Here is a 14729-nt window from a genome sequence, read left to right as displayed (position 1 = left end):
GAAATTGCCTTAAATAATCGAATATTTGCAACATAGCTGGCACATGGTAAGAGTTCAGTAATTGGGGGTTATTATTCTCTTCACTATTAAGAATGAGAAAATCCGTCACAGGGTGACTTTTTTCTCTCATAAGCTCAAATTTCCTCTATGCTTGAAAATGTTCCTCTGTGTTTGCAAATGAAACGTATATTTCACGTACAGTAATTGCAGGGTTAGTATCCTCAGATTTGACTCGACTGGGAGTGTGCTCAGGGAAATTTCGGTGGAGAATAAGAAAGCTGTGTTGAACCCACAGCAGCCCTTCTGCTTTCTACTCCTTACCCAAGTTGGGCAGAATCTTTCTATAGCTTGGATTTTAAAATCATGTATATTTAGTCTTTGCTCTCTCTCCCTTCCTCTGCCTCTCCCTTCTTTTCTTCCTCCCCCACCCCTACTTCTTTCTTTATTTTGGCTCTGGGGGTGGAACACAGGCCTTGTGGCTACCAAACACACACTCTACCATACTGTAACTCTTCCATTGGGGAGATCTTTTTGTGTACGGTGTAAAGATTGTCTTTCTATTATTCAAATGCTGATTTCTGTACCAGCAGATTGCTGAGTACAGGCTGGACTTTGGCCTTGTTATTCTTTGACTGCATCATATTTTGTAAATAGTTCCCTCGCCTTCTGATTGGTGTAATAAAGAGCTGAACTGGTCAGTAGTAAAGGCAGGATGGGGAGGTGGGACTTCAGAACAAACATAGGAATGCCGGGAAAGAATTTGAGGTGGGAAGATTCTCCAACTGGAATTGGAAGAAAAAACAGGTATTGGTACTGAGAGACTGAGAAAAGGTAAAAAGCCTCACGGAAGAAAGTAGATTAATATAAAGGGGTTAATTTAAGACTAGTTGGGAAACAAGCCTAAGCTAAGGCCAATCTTTAATAATTAATAAAAGGTTTCCATGTCATTATTGGGAGCTGGCAGTCTGAAGAAAGTCCTGTTATTACAGGCACCTAATGTTTATACTCCCTATCTTCCTACATCAGCCTCAGGAGATCGGGGACTCCAGACTTCCACCAGGGTGACTGGCTTGTTCACATTTTGTCACTTGAGAGTGACTCAAATACTGAAGAGCAGGGTGTTATTTCAGCAAGGCTGTTTTAAGGGGAACATTGGAGAAATGGACAGACCATCTCTGACAGCTCTTGACAGATAAGATGAGGACTCTTGACTAGCCTGGCTTTGCTTCTCTTACCTGATAGAATAATGAGTCACACATCAGGTGAGTCAATGTCAAATCAGAAAAGTACCCCTTTAAAAGAGGCCATTATCATGAAGTTGTTATGATTCAGAACCACAGATCATCTATATTTTTGAAATTATCTATATATCCACAAATAATACATACTACCCATTTTTTATTTTAAATGCATGGTATGATTTCATATGTGCTATTGCACTATTATATTTCTGAGATTTATGCACACTGATGATTTCTTTTGTGTGTTTATCCACTTACAACTATCTAGAGGTAATTTGATGAACACATCACTCTAAATGTTAAGATTATATTTGATCAAGGATAACTAGCATGAAACAAAAACAACAGCATTCTAAGCACAGTAAAAAAAAAAAATCTTGTTCTATTATGTATAAACCCAAAGACAAGTTTCCAGGAGTGCTGTATGTAGCTCATAATGTGGAGAGACCCTGTCTGTCTCCATTGCTGCTATTCCATACGGAACTCTAAGACAAAGTCATCGCAAAGTTCAAGACTGAAGCCTGGCCTCTAGTGAGCATGCCTGCACTGCTACAGTACAATGGATGAAGGGAAGACGTTTCAGTCTTCCATTTTATTTATGTGCACTGGATAAAGCTTAAAACATTACCACCACAGCACTAAAGAATAGGATAAGGAATTTATCCTGTTACCTAAATTTTGCATGTTTTTTCACTGATAAAAAGGGAGAAAGTAAATTTTAAGGAAGAATTACATGTGTCCACCACACTGGACATATGGGTCATTTCTAATTCGATTCTGTAATTACAAACAAGGCCATGGCAACCATTCATAAAGATGTCTTCTTGTGTTCATGGGCAGCAGTTTTCCTAGGGGAAGGCTTTGTTGGAAATCTATATTTTCAACCTTACCAGAGACCACCAACTGCTTTCCAAAATGGTTGCACCATATTTTGCTCTATTGATATTGAAAGTTCCTGTTTTTCTATACACTCCTGACACTTGACACTGGATTTCATTTTTTGTTTGTTTGTTTGTTTGTTTGTTTTCATACACTGATGGGGTTGTAGAATGCTGACCTAGGCAGAAGCAGTTTATATGGGAGAATAAGAATGCTCTCTGACCATGGTTGAGGCAACAGTTTTGTTGGTAAAGGGCTTGCTGGCAAGCATAAAGACCTGGGTTCAAGCCCCAGAACCCATGTAAAAAGACAAATGTGATGCATTCTCATCTAGGAAGACAGAGGAAGGAGGATTCCCAGGGTGCTCTAGTCAGCCAGCCTAACTTAATCATTAAGCTCCAGGTTCCAATGAGAGACACTTTCCCAAAAAAGTCAAGATAGGTGGTTCCTGAGTGATGTTGATCTCTGTCTTACACACTCACACCGCCCAGATGGGGGAGGGGAGGAAGGGAGAGAAGAAGAGAGAGAAACAGAGAGACAGAGAAAGACAAACAGATGGTAGAGAGAGAGAGATGCCAGAGAGAGGAAGAAAGAGACATAGACATAGATGACAGAGAGCAGACAGCAACAGAGAGAGAGAGAGGGAGAGAGAGAAAGAGAGAGAGAACCTTATATTTCAGCACGCAAGATACTTTGAAATGTCAAGAGAACCAAATAATGTTATTTACTCAGTAACTGTTTTCAAGTGCCTTCTGGGTGTCCAGTGTTGTTCTGGAAACACGGGTTGTACATCAAGTAGATAGAACCCATCTCTACAACGAAACCTCATAACAAATATAAAAGCAGATTAATTTTTAAATCTTTATACAGCAAAGGAATTACTAAGAAAATAAAATAGGCTGTTGAGATGGCTGAGCTGGCTGAGCAGGTAAAGCTCTTCCTGCCAAGCTCTTCCTGACAACCTGCGTTTGATCTTTTAATCATTTATTGGGGCTGGTTTACAGTCCAGAGGTTTAGCCCATTATCGGTGTTGCAGGAAGCATGGCAGCATGCAGGCAGACATGATGCTGTAGAGCAGCTGAGCGGTCTACATCCAGATCAGCGAGCATCAGGAAGAGAGTGACTCTGGGCCTGGCCGGAGCTTCTGGAACATCAAAGCCCACCCGGAGTGACACACTTCCTCCATTCCAACAAGGCCACCCCTCCTAGTGCTGTCACTCTCTATGGGTCTCTGGAGGCCGTTCAGATCACCATGCCAGGTTATCTTCTGACCTCTGCCCACATGTACATGCCCTCACACACAGACACGTACTAGTGCAGCTGAGAGGAGCTAAGGGTGACACATGTGTCCTGGGGGACCGCCAAAGGATTAGAGACAGTGGTAGTAACTACTCAGGAGAGAAAACAGGAACTATTGCTCTTATGGTCTCTCTCTTATAACCATTGCTTATGAGAAAAAGATTTTTTTTAGAGCTTAATAATTCTAACAAGATCTTGAGAATCAATATATTTTCCCCATAACAAACGACAAAAATTTATTACAATCCCTCCTCTGATTTTTTTCTTTGTACATGTCTCCTTCTGTTTCCAGACAAGAATGTATTTTTGTATGCTTTGAATGTGAAATAGTTGTCTCTTGACAAGTTACGAAACACCTCTCCTTTCTCCCCTTTATTGACTTCATGCCCTATTTTTTTTTAACCTTGCGAATGTTGTAATTTCTAGAACATCTTCACCTCCAGAAAGCTGATTACCATCAGGAAGCAAAACAAAACAATGGAAAAAAAAAAGAGCGAGAAAGAAAGAATGAACAAATGAAAAAAAGAAAGAGAAAAATTTGTTTTTTGAAACTCATTAGTATGAATGTAGAAAATATCTTTATCTTACCCAGCAGGGAGGTGATGGAATCACCTTTAGCCCTGGCCTCCAAGCTTGTTGCTCTTGGCAGGGACATCGATCCAGAAGAAAATGCTAATCTGAACAGATAAGACTTAGTGTTATGCTGGAAAGAAAAGTCTCGTGGTTTACTGAGTCAACACATATATCACACAAAAAGAAATCCTTAAAAAAATGACAGAGACCGTGAGAGAGACGGTAACTGACTTATTTTTTTTTTTTTTCAAATCGAAGTAGTAATTTCTTTCCCCAAATCTATGGGTCCAGAGACTATAGATTAAAGAAAAAAAATTACTTCTGTACGTAAAATGGCATGATTTTGATCATTTTCTCTTTCTGTTCCCAAAGCAAGGAAAGAGAGAGGCAGAGGGACAGAAGGAACAAAACAGTGGTTTTGTTAGGGCACAGGGTGGCAATTGTGGCCTCATCGCTAATTCCACTAATTAACTGTGAAAAGTAGGAATTAGCTGTAAGATGTGGGTAAGTACCTCGATCTCCCTATAATTTCTTTTCTTATTTGCAAAATGGTGGGATTGGCCTCTGTTGTTTCTGCCTCTTTCTGATTGAAAATCCTGTGATTTGGGGTCTCTCGATTGAGCATGCCCAGCGACTACGAACAATCTCCGTGGCTGCTTTCTGCTTTTTATGCCAGATCTTCATAGAATTTTTCTAGACTGATGTAGCAGCAAAAAGTGGTATGTCTGTGCACGTAAGGAAGGATTGGTGGTAGGTGGTGACATTGCAATCCTTTATGTCAGAGCCAAAAACAGTTTACTAAGCTCCAAGTTCATGGAAGTCCACAGAGTTCCTGGGTTACAGTTTCCTCAGGTTCCACAGAAGGCATTAAACAACGTGCAGCTCTGGAGAGGTAGGTGAGGAGTTGATTGACGGAAGAGTTTTAGGTGGTGCTAATATGAGTTCTGAAACCAACTGCTGTTTCTGCTGAGTAGTTTGTTCTTTCTGAATCTTCGGGCTTTGCCATAAGATCTCTCTCTATCCTTTCTGTACCTTGATTTTTATAGCTAGAAGATGGGAAGACTAGAAATGACCTCTCAATGCAGCTGGGAAAAGGGAAAGGAGTCAAGAGTGCTTAACAAATCATGAACGCTTCACAGCTTACCTGTAAATATTGTCTTTTGGGGTGGTATTATAGCTACAATTATAAAGTTAAGGGACTGGAGAGATGGCTCAGCAGTTAAGAGCACTGGCTGTTCTTCCAGCCAACTGACCATTGAAGAACAGCATTGGCCATTCTTCCAGTTGACCTGGGTTCAATTCCCAGCACCCACATGGCAGCTTACAACTGTCTGTAACTCCAGTTCCGGGGGGTCTGACACATAAACATACATGCAGGCAAAACACCAATGCACATAAAAAGTTAATACTGAATATTAAAATAGATTGGGTTGGACATGGATGATAACGCACATCAGGAATTGAAAAAAACCCAAAACACTTTATTCCTATGCAGGTGAAAGATAATAGCTTTGATGATCCCTGATAAAGAAACCTAGTGTTAAGCAACAGAGACAGAGGCAGGCAGCCAGTAGGATAATTAATTACACCACCACAGAGAAACCAAATTAGTCTTTATTGGCCACATTCCTGGCACACAGTGTGTGCCCTAGGTCAAGGCTATGAATTCTGCTTTCTAAATTAACTGGAATATTTGTTGCCAGACATTGCTGAAGTAAGTGTGGAGACCATAGAAATGACACAATGTTCCAGTCATTTCCTTGGGTTGTAAGCCACATGAGAGTGTAATTTATTGTCTACATTGGGACACAGTTGAGTAAAAGAAAGCATTATTCATAATCGTGCCAGGCTACGAGGGGTAAAACTCTAACCATCAAAGGTGGACTTGGATACTGTTTTCCCTAGTTACATGGTTGGAAAGCACCAAAGAAAATCGTGATGACCACAAGGTCTCCCTTTCTATTTAGCTCCTGCACCAGTTGCCAAGAAAACAAGGAACTTCATGAGCTGTAACACTGCAGCCACGGAAGAATTCAACCTAATCCTGACTTAGAAGCATGATAAGGTAACCAAGAAGTCCCAGACATCTGAGGAAAACCAAGTGTGAAAGCCTGATGCCACATGTAGAATCAAGAGATTTCCCCACAAAGCAGCTGTGTCGAAGCAAGCAGCAGGGATTTCCACACAGACTTGTTCTTCCCACAAAACAAAGAGGTTGTTATCCTTTTCTTTCTTTTAACATTATATTTATAACAAACTACGTACAGTAAGAACAGTTATGAAACAATCAGGAAAGCCATATATAAAAATACATTCAAAATGTTTAGCTCATTTGTGTTTGGCAGAGGTTACTGGTCCTAAAAGAAGTAATGTCTGAGGAAATCTGGCAAAGCATTGACTTTCACTTAAAGTCACCAGCCTAAAAAAATGAAAGTGAAAGACATCCAGTTAAATTTAACTATCTGATTTTCTGTATATATGCATATCCAAGAAAAGAAAAATGTTGAATGGAACACACTTACACTAGAAATAATTTTTATTGTTTTTGCACATATGTACCTTGTATATGCAGGGGCCCAAGAAAGCCAAAAGAGGGCATTATACTGCCAACATTGGAATTGTGAACTCCTCACTGTGGGTCCTATGAACCAAACCTGGGTCCTCATTCTTAACCATTGAGATAGTGTTTCTCAAAAAAAAAAGAGAGAGAGAGAGATAGTGCTCTTCTTGTTTCCTTCTTTAAATATGAAATAAGTTATATATATATATTACACACTTCTTCCTTTATTTATATCTTTTGTAGAATTTGCCTGTTAAATTTCCTGTAATAATAGTCCATGTTCCATTTATCTCATCAAGGCTATCCAACTTGTTGCATTCTCTTGTTTATTGAATATTTGCTTATGAAAACAGTGTATTCAGTGTCAGTATCATGAACCAGTACACTGAACATAACTGGTAGCCTGATGAAAACTTGGAGGCCTACTCTTCACGTCTGGGCTGCTAAATATCATAGGTCCACATTTAATGACCTAAGTTGCTTTTCTTCTCTTCAGAATTATGTTGTGATCAACAACTTTTTACAAAGCTGTCCATTGACAGCTAAGACCACTGGAAGACCTGGGTTCAAGTCTCAGCATCTACACAGTGGCTCACAGCTGTCTGTAACTCCAGTACTAAGGGATCTGTCATCCTTTTCTGACCTCCATGGGCAGTCAGGCATCTGTGTTGTACGTAGACATACAGGCACACAAAATACCCATGTGAACAATAAATAAATAAGCTGTCCTTACAAAGTTGTCTGTCAACAAGAAGCCATTGTCATCCATTTGACCCCTTACATCCACACTGCCCCGACGAGTCTACTTGTTCTGTTGTGGAAGTCTTTAAGCATATCCATGTAAAAGAATAGACATCTTCAAAAGGTACTCATGGGAAGGGCCACAATAACTCTCCCTTTTAACTCGGAATTTCACAGTCAGGTGTGGTCACAGGGCTGTCATCCCAGCTATGGGGGACTGGGAGAGAGAGGAAGAGTAGGAGATCAAGGCCAACCAGCTTTAGCTACATAGTGAGCTTGAGGCCTGGACTACATGTGATCTTGTCTCAGAAATTTTTACCTGTCAGTAATGGAACAGTGTTGACACCCAAAGACTATTTCATAGATTTTGTTATTTGCTTTATACATAACAGATTCAATAGGTTGTTTATGAAACAGGTCTATTAGACTAAGTCGTATGCACTGATGTTAATATATGGCGGGATTTTTGTTGTTGTTGTTGGTTTTGATTTTTGGTTTGTGGCGACAGGGTTTCTCTGTGTAGTCTTGGCTGTCCTGTACTTGCTTTGTAGACCAGGCTGGCCTTGAACTCACAGAGATCCCCCTGTCTCTGCCTCTATGTGTGCTGGGATTTACAAGCATGCGTCACTGCACCCACCTGGGATGACATGGTTTTTTATTCAATTATTTTATTACTCTGACTTGGTCTTATCAAAATATTAATTTATCACCTGTATTTACTGTTAAGGAAATAGCACATTTCCCAGTTAGTTGTTCACATCAGCTCAGATTCAACTCAGCACCTTGTTTTATGTTTGTATACGATAAACTCAAAAAGACCTTGTCTGTCTTCAACAAAAGCCCACCGCTCAAAAATCTCATTGTAAAATTTGCACTTGGGTTTTGACATTTTAGGTTCAAACATGTTCGAATAGAAGGCAGATAAGAACAATCACTGCAAGAAGGGGAAAGATGACATTTAATATTCTCACAGTAGTGTCATCGAGTCTGTCACTTGAAGTTCAGCTCATGAGTATTGAACTGTTTAATGGGCTGACACACTTATGAGCTAGTGAGAACTACAGACATAACTCTCGGGCAGTCTTCCCAAATAACCAAACCTTAGTTTTGTTTTGTTTTGCTTTCAGAGACTCCGTCTCACTATATGAAATTTCAGGTAGTCCCGTATCTTGTTACATAGCCCAAGCTGGCCTTGAACTTTCAGTTTTATTGCCTCAGCTTCCCCAGTGTTGAGCTGAAAGTCTAAGGCCACTATGCCCCGCCAAATCTGATTTTGTAAGAGGTTTTAGGAAGCTTTGTTTTTAAACATTAATCAGCTTCTCTCAGTTACCGTGAACAAATCCACCAGCTCGTGTCAGTGCTGTTGCCCATGCCAAAGTATCTATAAAACATCAAAAATTAGAGGGACTAAAATCCATTAAGTGGTATCATCTCAATGACATAGCATCAAAATATTAACATATGTGTGTTTTAATTAGGGTTTTTATTGCTTCATCACAACACTGTGACCAAAAAGCAAGTTGGGGAAGAAAGGGTTTATTTGGTTATACTTCCACATCATATACTTCATCACCAATGGAAGTCAGGACAGGAATTCATTTAAACAGAGCAGAAACCTGGAGTCTTGGCTAGGTCTGAGGGATAAAGTTAGGCCAATACGATAAACATCAACTCATGTAGCCAGTGTTTTGATTTGACCTCCATACTTTCTAAGTGAAGCAACCTACCAGTACAACATGCAACAAAAACTCTTAGAAACACAGGGAATTGGAGGGAGAACACCTATGGTTATGGTAGAAAACTTCAGACTGGCACAGCATAAGTAAGTAAGCGCTGACTTTCTTAAATTTTTATTCATCAGAATAGAACAATCCACAGCCTTGGCTAGGTCTGAGGGATAAAGTTAGGCCAATAGGATAAACATCAACTCATGTAACCAGTGTTTTGATTTGACCTCCATACTTTCTAAGTGAAGCAACCTACTGAGGTGGTTGCGATCCCAGCATCAGGAGGCAGAAACAGGTGGATCTCTCAGTTCAAGTCAGCCTGGTCTACAGAGTGAGTTCCGGGACAGCCAGGGCTACACAGAGAAACCCTGTCTTGAAAAAAACCAAATAAACAAACAAACAAAGCAACCTAAAATTTAAAGTAATAAATCAAAATTTTAATCTGGAAAAATAAAGTAAATGCATGATGTCCCCTAGATCTACACTTTTTGTATGTTGGGGCTACAGTCTGAGCTTTTGTGTGTGTGTGTGTGTGTGTGTGTGTGTGTGTGTGTGTGTGCGCGTTCCTCCTGTGTGTATGTGTGTGACCAATTCAAACGAACCTCCTTTGGCCAATTAGTCAGAGAGAAGTGATTTAGATAGGCAGTATTAAATATGAAGGCACCCATTTACAGGCTTTGAGAAAACTTTCAAAAATGAAAGAAGACTCAGGGTGTAGCTCAGTGGGAAAGTTTGCCTCATGTGTGAACTGAACCAACAAAGCAAAACCCAATAGAAAACCAGGCATAGTGATATGTGCCTTTAATTTAGCACTCAGAAGGTAGAGGGAGTAAGATCAGGAGCTCAAGGCCATCCTCAGCTATATGAGTTCCATGTCAGCCTGGGAGATCCTTTCTCGGATGGATAGATAGATAGATAGATAGATAGATAGATAGATAGATAGATAGATGATAGGTAGATGGCTGATGATAGTAAGTAGGCAGATTGACAGATAGATAGATAGGTAGATGATAGATAGATAGATAGATAGATAGATGATAGATAGATAGATAGATAGATAGATAGATAGATAGATAGATATAGATGATTGATGATAGCAGATAGGCAGATGACAGATAGATAAGCAAATGATAGATAAACTTCAAGAGAATCTTATGCTACTTTTCAAAAAGCTTTTGAAAAATGAAACTGGTACATTTCTAGAGAAGAAAGTAAAAATGAGTGGAAACAGCTCCAAGAGGTAGTTGATTTGAATAATCCAGTAACTGATTTTTAAAAAGCAGAAAAAATATTTCTGTATCAGGAGACACTCACACTGGATGATTTTTTCAGTGAGCTTTCCAAACTTTTAAGGAAGGACTGTCATATTTAACATCATAAAATAAAGGAAAAGTTGGAATCTTTTAACTCTATTTTTCACAGGATAATATTCTGTTAAGAGTTCTTGGCAAACATTGAACCTATTTTAAATGTAAAGAGATGCCTTCAGTTTTCTTCAGTTGGTGATAATTTTGCTCTCTCTCTCTCTGTCTCCCCCCTCTTTCTCCCCTGTCTCCTTCCTTCCTTCCCTCTCTCCCTTCCCCTTTCCTTCCTTCCTTCCTTCCTTCCTTCCTTCCTTCCTTCCTTCCTTCCTTCCTTCCTTCCTTCTTTTATCTTTCTATGTCACAGTTTGCTTTCCACTGCTGTGATAAACACTACAATCAAAAGCAATTCAGGGAGGAAAAGGGTTTATTTGGCTTATCTGTCCTGATCACAGTTGATCATGGAGAGAAGTTAGGACAGGAGCTCAAGCAAGAACAGAGGCAGGAACCATGGAGAAATCCTGCAAACTGTCTTGTTCTGGCTCAGTTCACTTTCTTATACACTCCAGGACCACTTTCCCAGAAGTGGCACAAAATAGAGTGGGTTGATTCCTTGTTTTTAGAGAATATTGTATTTGAAAGACAAGGACTTTGCCTCTAGTCAGAAGCACATGTTTTACATTTGAGAGAAATCTGGGGCCTCTGGAACATACTGTGACAATCCAGTGCACTTAGCAGCTGAGCGAATGTGTGTGGGCTGTGAGTATGCAGAACCTAGTGACATTAAGAAATCAGTTTGAGAGAGGTGCTTTCAGATCTGCGTTTTTTTAAAGGTGCCGTGAAGAGGTGTTGAAACCACAAAGCAATTAGAAAATGACATGCATTTCACTGCTTGTGTAATATTCTGTAGCTCAGTTCCCTTACATGTTTTCTCATTTTTCAAGAGAGTAGATCATGGCTGTAGACCCATGTATGAGAGAGAAAACTCTCTGCATAGATTTTTTTTTTTCAAGTCTACAAGTTGTGGACATGCTGAGTTGTTCAGAGATTTGGGAAGTCATGATACCCTTTCCTCCATGTTCTTAAGGTCTGACAAAAGAGCCAAACTGTAACATTAGATAATAAGATAGTACCTAAAAGGACAGGAAGAAAAAGGTCTGGAAAAAATTCAAGATGTAATAGAATATGGGAAAACTGTCATCAAACTAGGCACCAGTCTTTCTTTTCCTTTGTCTCATTTTTCGACAGGGTCTCATTGTGTAGTCCAGGCTGGTCTCAAACTTATGATCCTCTTTTCACTTCCCTAATTCTAGGATAACAGACATAATTGTGTGTGCCACGGTGCTCAGCATGATGCTAATATTCCTGAAGCAGGAAAGAAAATATTTAACATGTCCAAAAAGTGTGTTGGCTTGCAGCATCAGAAAACAAATCTGGTTAATTACTGTTCTGAAAGGGGGGCAGTTTTCTCTTCTTCTTCTTCATCTTCTTCCTCCTCCTCTTCTTGCTCCTTTTCTTTTTAAGACAGGGGTTCTCTGAGTAGCCCTGAATGCCCTGGAACTTGCTTTGTAGACCAGGTTGGCTTCAAACTCAGAGATCTGTCTGCTTCTGAATCCTGCTTCTGACTTCTCCCACTATGCTTTGCTTTAAGGAAGAGTTTCTTATGAGTCTATCCAGAAACAAAAGCAGGAAGGCAGCTGCACCATAGGAGAGACGAAAATCAGGATCTCACATTGACAGTCTTTCCTGTAGCTTTTGCAGTGGTTTCTCTGAGACATGTGTTGTCTCTCCAAACCAGCTGAAGAAACTACCTTTTTTTAAAATTATATATATAATATATATATGAGTTCTCTATCTGCATGTACACCTGCATTCCAGAAGAGCACATCAGATCCCAGTGTAGATGGTTATGAGCCATCATGTGGTTGCTGGGAATTGAACTCAGGACCTCTGGAAGAGCAGACAGTACTCTTAATGGCTAAGGCATCTCTCCAGCCCTTTCAAAAAATGTTTTATCCCAGAAAATATATACTATCTTCTCGGGAATTTGCATCTGATTGGTTCATAAAGATAAAGGGCTTATCTTGATCCGCTCAATTATATGACTATTGGAGAATTCCTGTGGTCCAGGCAAGACTTTTGGGTAGGTGGGGAACGGTTTGTTATAAGATGCTTAAATGCTTTGATTATCCATCTCTAGGTTTCCTTGTAGTGAGAATTCTGAAATTTTGGTTCCTTTAAAAAAACAGAAATATTATGCGAATATGTTTTCGTTTTAATCCCAGGTGTGGGGGTATGGCGCTGCTTCGCAGCAGCTGACTATGATTTGTCTTGTGCTCTAGGGAGGCGTGCAGATGGTTTCTGTGATTGTGTGACATTTGGATTTTGGGGAACTTTTCAGAGGGTATATAAATGCTAGAGCCCTGATAGGTGTGGTTGGTGGTTGGTAATTGCTCAGAGGGATTGTTTGTAGTTTGTTTGTAGTTTCAAAGAAGAAACAAGAAGAAAGAAAGATTTCTCCCTCCCTTCCCCCTTTCTCATTCTCTCCCCACCCCCATACTTCTTTCTCTTCTATCTAGTGACAGAGGTGAAACTGGGTGGAGGGGGGATAAAGTGTGGGAAAAGAAGAACCCACAAAGTATCAAAGACCAACTACATTTCTTCAAATGATCTCTTGTAGTCCTCATCTGGACTGTGAAAATCTGCAGTGTTCTTTCCAGGTGCCACAAATCAAAACTTGGATTTATTTGCAAACTCATTTCTCTTTAGCTTTCACCCTTGTCCACTTTTTTATTTATTCATGTCATTCAACAGTTGTAGAATTATGGTCAAGTACCAGGATTGATCTGAAGCATGACAGATAAAATAACACACACAGTCTCTGACCTGAGAGTCACTATCAGTTGTTTTAAATTTTATTTTATTATACTTTACTCTCTTTGTGTGTATATGTGTGTTTAATAGAGTTGCTTATAAGAGTGTAGATGAGGGAATATTTACGGGAGAATGGCAACTTACCAGTGTTTGTACCATTAAAAAATGTCTTTCATTTCCCTAGCAACAATTAATAAACTGCATAAAAATTCTCAGGGGAGGATGGGGACTGGAATGTCCTTCCCCACTCCGTGATTGTGGTGATTGGAATAGGTATGGCCTCCATAGACTCATGTGTTTGAATGCTTGGGCTATGGAGAAAGGCACTATTAAGATGTGTGGCCTCTGGATTATCATCATGGATTGCTGCAGCCATGAACCATCTGAAGGAATGGGTGGGCATGGGAGCGTTAGCAGGCCTTCTGGTGTTGGTCTCCTTGGTTTGCCTGTGGTGTATATGCAAGATTAGAGTCTCACAACAGCGTAATGCAGCCATGACCATTCAGGCCTTTACAGCCATTGAAGCAGGACAGTCTCCCCAAGCATGGGAGCTAAAATGTTATGCTCAGGATGCGAGGCTAAGCACTGCACTCAGGGTCAGCCGCTTTGGACCCAGAGAAGAGCATGTCTGATTGCATGCGGGTTGATGCCCCAGGTCCCGCCTCTGAGAAAAAGGTATCGGACGGGTCTGATGCTCTTTGGGTGGATGACACCTAAATGAACATCGGTACAAACTCCCAATTTATTTCTAATATCAGAGATCAGACCTCTACTCTTGCCTGATGCGTCTAAAACAAAAAGGGAGAACTGTAGAGAGCTGCGTAATGCCGCGCCTTAAAGATGGAGCCGGTTTCTGCCTTCCACCTTCCCGATGGTGAGTGTTCTCTGTCACGAACAATTCCACATTTGGCTAAGGCTGAGGATCTGGCTTGCTTCCATGTATGTGGACCTATCTGCATTGCCCACGTGGCACGCTGGGGTTGGCTACCCAGAGGCTATTTAAGCTGGGGCTGGCTTTCCCCAGGGTCAGATGATTGTTCAAGGTTCCTGAATAAACTGCATTGAAAAAAAAAAAAAGATGTGTGGCCTCATTGTAGTAGGTGTGGCCTTTGTGGAAGAAATGTGTCATTGTGGGGCACACACACACACACACACACACACAGGCTATGCTCAAGCTACGCCCAGTGTGACACACAGTCTCCTGCTACCTGAGGATCAAGATGTAGAACTCTCAGCTCCTTCTTCAGCACCATGTCTGCCTGCACACTGCCATGTTCCTTGGCATGATGACAATCGACTAAACCTGCGAACCTGTAATCCAACCCCAACGAAATGTTTCCCTTCATAAGAGTTGCTGTGGCCCTGATGTCTCTTCATGGCAATAGAACCCTAGCTAAGACAATGATGAAATGTTAGTTGGCCCACTCTTGTGCAGGTCTTGCACAGGTAACCACAGATGCTGTGAGTTCATGGCTGAAATAACCATAGTATACCTGGAAGTGTTATATTACTTCATAAAGCTCCAATTTTTCCT

General features: G+C 40.5%; 1 protein-coding gene across 1 annotated transcript in view; it reads left to right on the top strand.

Moving 5' to 3' along the window:
- Positions 1 to 749: 749 nt before the first annotated feature.
- Positions 750 to 14729, top strand: part of Cfap54 (cilia and flagella associated protein 54) — a 339812-nt gene continuing 325832 nt past the window's right edge. The window contains exons 1-2 of the mRNA XM_060377920.1: positions 750 to 831; positions 5960 to 6206. The gene's annotated coding sequence lies outside the window, so the exon portion shown is untranslated. The remainder of the gene's footprint in view (positions 832 to 5959; positions 6207 to 14729) is intronic.

Source organism: Meriones unguiculatus, chromosome 2, assembly GCF_030254825.1.
Source record: "Meriones unguiculatus strain TT.TT164.6M chromosome 2, Bangor_MerUng_6.1, whole genome shotgun sequence".
NCBI classification, from domain to species: Eukaryota; Metazoa; Chordata; class Mammalia; order Rodentia; family Muridae; genus Meriones; species Meriones unguiculatus.
Note: the sequence above shows the minus strand (reverse complement) of the source record. Positions and strands in the feature narration are given on the sequence as shown.